General features: G+C 40.3%; 1 long non-coding RNA gene across 1 annotated transcript; it reads right to left on the bottom strand.

Moving 5' to 3' along the window:
- Nucleotides 1–2287: 2287 nt before the first annotated feature.
- Nucleotides 2288–7394, bottom strand: LOC131921688 (uncharacterized). Its single transcript, XR_009382066.1, has 2 exons — nucleotides 6714–7394; nucleotides 2288–2901 (listed from the first exon to the last, which is right to left on the bottom strand). It is a non-coding gene; the product is annotated as an uncharacterized LOC131921688 (long non-coding RNA).
- Nucleotides 7395–7690: the final 296 nt, after the last annotated feature.

Raw genomic sequence — 7690 nt, 5'->3', positions numbered from 1 at the left:
TCACAGGAACTCTTCAGGACAAGCTAAAGTTGTCTTTCCAGATCACGGTAAAATTGTGTCATGACGAAGTGAATCTGGGAAAAAACAAGTAACAACAACAACAACAACAAAACCCACCCAAACAAAAATCAAAACAAAACAAAAGACCACTGGAACAAAGCTTCAGTTCCTTCTCAGCACTCCCAAATTTTCAGTTCTAGTTTCATTTGCAAGGATGATTTGTGAAGGTCAAGGTTGCTTGAAAGGCTAATTGACTAGAATGTTCCATATGGTCCCTTTCTGACAGAAGTACTTTTAAAAGAAGGAATATAACTGTTAAAATCCCTCCTAAGATTCAGCAAGCTGTGGAAGGGCCCTGGTCTTTCTTACATCTTCATTCAGAACTTGAGATCCCTAGAATTTTGGTCTGTAATAAATTTTCAGGGGGGAAAAAAAGGTCTTCCTGCCAGAGGCTTGCTCTGTGTAGAAAATCCATCATTCAGAAAAACAAAAGGTGAGTTGCTAATTCAGTGAAATCCTGCTTTGGAGGCTTCTTTTGTTCAAAGCATCACTTTATGTTCATGAAGTAACAGAGGGTTCCAAGTGTCAGATGGGACCCATATACATAGGAACCAGAGATCTTTAAAAAATAAATAAACCAATGAGAGTTGTTAAGATAGCCTAAGCTTAGCTAGACCCTACTGGGAATGCTTTATAAGAAATGTTACAAACAGCAACTGTCTTTCTGAATTTCACATTTTTGTCATCTTAACACACGGTTATCCAAAGGGAATAATTACCTAATAAATAATATATCATTTGACAATTCTAGTTATAATGTATGACAAGCAAGATTAAATCGATGTAATAAAATGTGATGATGATAATTTGTTTAACAAGCACCTCTGAGTTGATAAATTGTGTAGTATGAGTAAAAAGTTGAGTTAAAACACAGAATGCTCATCTACTCAAGAAGTACTATTATGGATCGACCAGAATGTGCTGTCTTGAGGTCTAAGATAGAAGTTACAGCTCAACAGTGGTGGCACATGCCTTTAGTCACAACACTCTGAAGGCAGAGGCAGGCAGATCTCTGTGAGTTCGAAGCTAGCTTGGTCTACAGAGCAAGTTCCAGGATAGGCTCCAAAGCTACACAGAGAAACCCTGTCTTGAAAAACTTAAAAAAGAAAAAAAGAAGTTACTTCAAATTATGAATTCCATCTTATTAGATGCAAGGCCATTACATTATCTGATCACCAAGTGACCTCATACCTTGTCACTATCATAAGAAACCAGCCTCCTGCGCTGAAAAAGAACTCTTAAAATGTTAACAAAAATGGTGACAAGGACAGTGTCTTTTTTGACAGAAAAAAGTTCACTTGACCAGACTAGATTAACAGTAACAAAGTCCCCTACTAAAAAGTCATAAAAACTGTACACATGTAAGATACACAGTGAACTCTGCTAAGAAATTAAACACACAGGAACACAGTTTCTCTGCTGGATCCTCATTAATAAATTTGCCTCCAAGGAAGTTGCTAGAGCACTACAGGGGATTCTAGATGCTAATCAGGACAGAGCCTCTTCCAGGCCTCACTTGGAATTCACAGGGATTGGGAGTAAGTGGAGAAGGGTGTGGACAGTTCAAGTCTTGCCCAAATCACAGAAGGACCTCTCCTGTCCCGTTTGTCTTACACTTGACCGAATTCCCCAAATGACTCGCTTTGAGTCATTCTCTTCTTAATTCTTACGAGCTCCCCAGGGTATCAGTTATAAATTCCACTCCTGCATTAAAAGCTTTCAAACAACTTGGGAGTTGAAAAACTTCCCAAAAGGCATAAGCATCTTCCAGGGTGTAATTTGTGTCTAGGAAGTCACTGATTTTAATCTGTGTGGGGCTCACTTTATAGACCATAAGGCGAGTGGACTAATAAATATCTTCATAGACTATTCATATTTTGTATGTTTATTCCCAGGGTTAGGGTTAAGTTCAATTTGCCTAATTTTATTCTGTTATCTATAACGTTGTCATCCGTCATTAATAACCATAGTTACAGGTTATTTGTAGATCCTCTGTCATGTTTCTAGTTTCCTAACCCCTTTTAAGGGAGATATTTTGTTTTCGTTCATCAAAATTTATTTCTGCTCTTCTCATCTCCAGTGGAGAGAGAAAACAAAGTGTTCTGTGGGAGAGGGGTATTTACTGTGCAGTCTGTTCTGTGACCTCCCCTGGACCCTCTAATTTCAATAGTATACAATAAAAGTTGATTGTTTGGGATGATAAAAAAAATGATGCTTAGAATAATGATTTTGTGATAAATCAGTGCTTTATGAATGAGGGGGAAAAACAAATCCCAGAAGTAGTTAAAGGAAGCAATGGCAGTGGTTCAAAAAGCATGTGGTATTTCACCCATACTTTAAGAACACAAAGAAAGCAAACATTTGGAGCATCTGAGATGTTTCCAGACCGCCTCTCACCGTCCACTCCTCCCGCCATCCACTCATAGAAATCACCTGTCTTTCTTCTGACTTTGAAGCTTTTTCTGTACCTTTAAGACTGTGCACTATTTCTTGTTTGTCTGTTCGTTCCCATGGTCATTGCCCAATGACACCAGGGCTAGCCAACTTCCATCCACAAGGATCTGAGTTTGCCCACAGCTATGTCTCCCAACTGTCCTTGATTTCTGTTCTCTTCTGTTCTGTGTCCTCAGCTGCAGCCTGTCCCTGGAACTATTCCCAGTTTTAGGAAATAGTTGGGAGAAGCTGACCCACAATACAGGAGGACTAGGAGAAAGATTTCTCCAGCGTTTTCTAACTCTTTGGACCTGTGTGGTGTCGAGGGTGGAGTCAACATCTGTCACCGCCTTTCTGCTGGACCTTGAATCTTCTTCGCCAGGGTCCCACCAAGTAGATAATCTTTTTCTAGAGAAAGGAAATGAAACGCCAGAAAGTTAAATTATATACCCACAAGGATACAACCAGTAAGACTCAGAGCCAAGACTGGAATCCAGGTGTGGCTGGCCCCCAGAATCCTGCTCTTTGATCTTGGCAGGGCATTACATTGTAGACATCCATTGTTCACACAGTAGAAGACAGATGAAGTGAAATCCGGATGGCTAATCAATTGTGTTTTACCTAACATAATTAAGTGAAATGCCTTGTTAATCCATTGCAGCTAGTATTTTTTTTTTAAATAGCTGTATGCGAGGAGTTGGTCTATGTACTTTATCTCACAAACATGGTGTATAAAGCTAGGTACTATGCCGGGTGGTGGTGGTGGCAGTGGCGGCGGCGCACGCCTTTAATCCCAGCACTCGGGAGGCCGAGGCAGGTGGATCTCTATGAGTTCAAGGCCAGCCTGGGCTACAAAGGGAGTTCCAAGAAAGGCTCCAAAACCACACAGAGAAACCCTGTCTCAAAAAGAAAGAAAGAAAGAAAGAAAGAAAGAAAGAAAGAAAGAAAGAAAGAAAGAAAGAAAGAAAGAAAGAAAGAAAGAAAGAAAAAGACAGACAGAAAGAGAGAGAGAGAGAGAGAGAGAGAGAGAGAGAAAGAAAGAAAGAAAGAAAGAAAGAAAGAAAGAAAGAAAGAAAGAAAGAGAGAGAGAGAAAGAAAACAGAGGCACAAAATTGTTAAGGAACTCAGATTCAGAGATCTGGGAGAAGCCATTTGGATGAAGTCCTCATACCCATTGCACTCTGGTTTTTGTTCAGTCTTATTTCTACTATTACTACATGCTAAAGTTGCCTTGTGGAAGGACTTGTGTGTACACTATTCATTAAGCTTTTCTATCAGCGTTGAGAGGAAGAATATTACCTATTTTTTTTTACAGCTGAAGAAATGAAAAATGACCTCAAAAAACTTTCAGGATGACTGGAGAGGGTATTAATAAACCAAAAAAAGAAAAAGAGAAAAACTTCCTCATTCTCTTGGCAAGCTCATTCATCTTGGGTTTCTCTTGAACGTCCACATCACTTCTGAAATGTTTGAATCATTGGAAGAAAGATATTTATTGGACTGAATCCTGACTATTGGTCATCATTATATTCATGGCATTAGCATCTATTTTTACCTTCTTTTTGAAGGACTAAGAAAACCATTTCAATGCTTTGCCTTTGAATTGCGCACAAGTTGACTGTCATAGACAGACCATTAAAGTGTCTGTCAGTGGCCACCTACTCCATCTTCCCAGAGTACAAAAATGTTTCTAATGTGACTGGTTTCCAATCATCTGAGGCTATCTGGTAGACCTGGGCAGTGCAGCCCTGCTGTCTCTCCCGCAAGGCTCATCTGTGGTGTGTTGAGAGGAACTCACATGATTCTCGACCTGCTGTACCCATTGTCTTGTTCAGTCCTCAGCTCCACACTTGCGCTGGCATGCTCTTTGTCTATAGGTAAAGTCTAAGCTCTACTCTTAAAAATGCCACATCCTGTTTGGGAATGAACAGTTCTGTGATTTTTGTTCCTTACTCATTCCCCCACCCACCCCCTTTCCCTTCAGGCCAGATTCTTGGACAATTTCCTCGTTTCATATTATAATTCCCAATTGTATTAGTGTTCATATTTCCAAGTTGAACCTCATTTTATGTTTTTATGCCATATTTCTAGCCTCACTTTTCCATGGTGCATTATATTTTCTATTGTTGTAATTTTTAAACATCTGCCAACTTGATACATTTATCATGCTAGCAGGGGATACTGTTTACCCCTCACCCTTTACAAAAACAGGAATAAAGATATTAAATTAACCTGGTTCCACTCCAATACCGTAGAGACCTTACTGGACACCTTCCCTGCTCCAGGGGTAGCCATTTATCACTGCTTTTGGATGTCATATCTTGGCTTGTTTTTGGCCTATGTGACAGGGCTTCCATAAGAATAAATCCACTTCAAGGGAGATTTTTGTGTTGCAATGTATTAGCTGTGATATTAAAGGTCGGCCCTTTTAGGTCTACTGAATTCTTTCCTTCACACTAATTTTGGTAATTCATTCAAAAGAGGGATTAAGTGTGCCTGGCATTATGCACACACTGTACTTTGTTTAGAGTTCCATTATCCCAGATGTTCAGAATAAGCAGCTGTGGGCATTTTCAGGAGGAAAATAAAATATTCCCAGGCACCCCATTATGTTCATAAATTCTAGAACTGGCAGATGACTATAAAGTATGTGTTTTTGCATGTGCACACATATGTAGTCATATGTCACTTAAGTACAAGGATACATTCTAAGAAATGTGTCATCAGGTTATTTAGCTATGGGAACATTTTGAAGTATACTTACAGTAACTAAGAGGGTTTCAATGTCTCTAAGCAATATTATCTTATTGGACTAGCATATATGTAATCCGTTATGGAGAAAAATGCCATATGCAATGTGTGTTCATATTTATGCTGTGTCAGAAGCGTAGTGATTCATCAAGCTGAAGTAACTATAGGCCAGCAAGCCCTAAACAGCATGTCTGGAGATAGGCTTCTAACTAGGCTAAGACTCCTTCTCTATATAGCTATTGATCCTATCTAAAACAACCAATCGTGCAAAGTCTTGTATATGAAGTGCCTAGATGAGTCAAAATTGTTTCTAAAATGTATGATATAGCATCTAGTTCAAGCATTTTGTTTTAATCTTTTTTTTCTAATTGATGTGTGAACAATGTTTTGTCATCGACCCAGTAAACTCATGCATTGTGCCTGGCTCTGTTTCTTCTTTGAAGCAATTGATTAAGGGGACTCAGGCTTCCGTTGTACAAAGAATATTTTATTCCAGAATCAAACCACACATTGGGAAGAAGGGGACGGGGGTTGCCAAAAACATCGAGGAAGAGGAGCTCTGTCACTAAGTCTGGACTGCAAAGTTCATTGCAACTAAGCCTTAGTTACTAAGGGTTCTCGAGAGTAAAATGGAAACTTCCTTGCCTCTGCAAGGCTCCTGCCTTGGAGACTCACAGAATCGTAGATGTGGGAGGATATGCGAAGGTCGGTTTGTTAAGTCTCTAAATTTAGAAGATCTCCCTTGACTCCCAGTGCAGGACCGTCCTCTGTATGGAAGGGAGGTAGGGGCAAGAGTTCACAGTGTAGATGTGGTCCTTACCTTCCAGTTCTGCATGCAGTGGGAGCTGGGGACCTGCCTTACAGAGTGCAGTAAGAACAAGGCACAGAGGGATGTTCAGAGACCCTCCACCCCTTGAGGGAGTAGGGAAAAATGGCAAGGCCAAGCCAAGTCTCCTTTTCCCACTTCTCTTTCCAACCACAGCAGGAGATTTTGTCCCTGTCTTGGTCTTTTGTCCCAGGGTTTTCACCAGATCTTAATTCACAATTTAGCAGGAAGACAAATGTCCAGGGCCTCCCATCTTGGTACTTTTCTTCGAGCTCAGAGTTCAATGAAAGCAAAGAGGGACACAATGTGGAAAAGGAAGAGATCATGCCTGCCCCCAAAGCACAAAAGTGTTATGAAGTTGTTTATTCACACAAGCACCAAAGAAAAGTACACACAGGATTCAACCAAAGGCATGCCATTTGAAAGTCATTTCCCAGGGTAAATTATATCCATTTCTATTACCAATGAAATTCTCTGTCCTTTAGTTAAGACATCTGCAATTCACAAAGTAATAAGACATCAAGAATTGCAAAAATGATATAAAGTCCATGCAGTCACTGGATTCTAAAAGCGGTTCCAGAAACAATTGAGTACACTAATAAGGATATGTATGCTATAGGAATGTGAATGGGAGGATACTCACCACAGCATAGTGTTCAACTCAGACTTGTGAAAGTTTGAATGACTTTTCCTTTCTTCTTGCACTCTCTGTATATGCATTTCATAGCCTCTGCATAAAACACATCTTTACAATCTAACGGCAAAGCCAACATCACATGGAACAATGCTCATGAAGAGCTACTTTCTAGGTGTCTGGTCTGGCTTGCAGGTTATCATGAGAACCTCTACTTTCTCTCCACCCCATTTTTTGAACATACATTCTCTTGCTCCTTTTCAGCCCCCATCTGTTGGAACTCTTTTTTCAACAACCTTATGTTATTTCATTGGCCTTAGTTCTACAGGCCTGAAATAAGCTGAACATGTATTCTTTGATATGCCTTCTAATTTCCAAAAACTCTGAAGTTTCTTTCTCTCCCCTACATGTACATTCTATTCCATTTCTCTGCTGTCACTGACAGATCACTGCATTCTTTCTCTTCCTTTGGGTCCTTAGGAGCTTATCAGCTCCATTATTCTGTCCATCCAGGCTCTTTTCATCTGGAAATAGAGAATCCATTAGGTGCTGATACTGTGCTTGGAGATGGAGATTCAACTGCAGATATGATGCAGCTCAGAAAACTCTGCTGAGGTTAAAGATGGAGTCCAGCAGAGGAACACAAGAGATACTTGGCCTAAGTTAGAGTATGGCTGAGTCTCCCTTGAATGAGGGGCCAGTCATTTCATTCACAGAGTACAGCACGAACAATGGCACAAATGCATGAAACTGATGTCACAATATGCACAGGGACCTGTGGGTGGTCTGGTGCTGTCATCCAGCAAGGCCTGGGGCAAACAAGAAGTGTTTGAGCTTCTCTAGTCTGCTAAGGGTACAGCCTGAATCTTGGCCTTGCCAAATTCACACAGTAAAGTCCTTGCCTCCCACATGACTGTTTTGAAACAGAGACTTTAAGAACATAAGAAAAAGTCAATGACATCGTAAGGATGGGGTCTTGATACTTC

Source organism: Peromyscus eremicus, chromosome 11 (assembly GCF_949786415.1).
Source record: "Peromyscus eremicus chromosome 11, PerEre_H2_v1, whole genome shotgun sequence".
NCBI classification, from domain to species: domain Eukaryota; kingdom Metazoa; phylum Chordata; class Mammalia; order Rodentia; family Cricetidae; genus Peromyscus; species Peromyscus eremicus.
The sequence above is the reverse complement of the archived record's forward strand: the minus strand, read 5'-3'. Positions and strand labels throughout refer to the sequence as shown.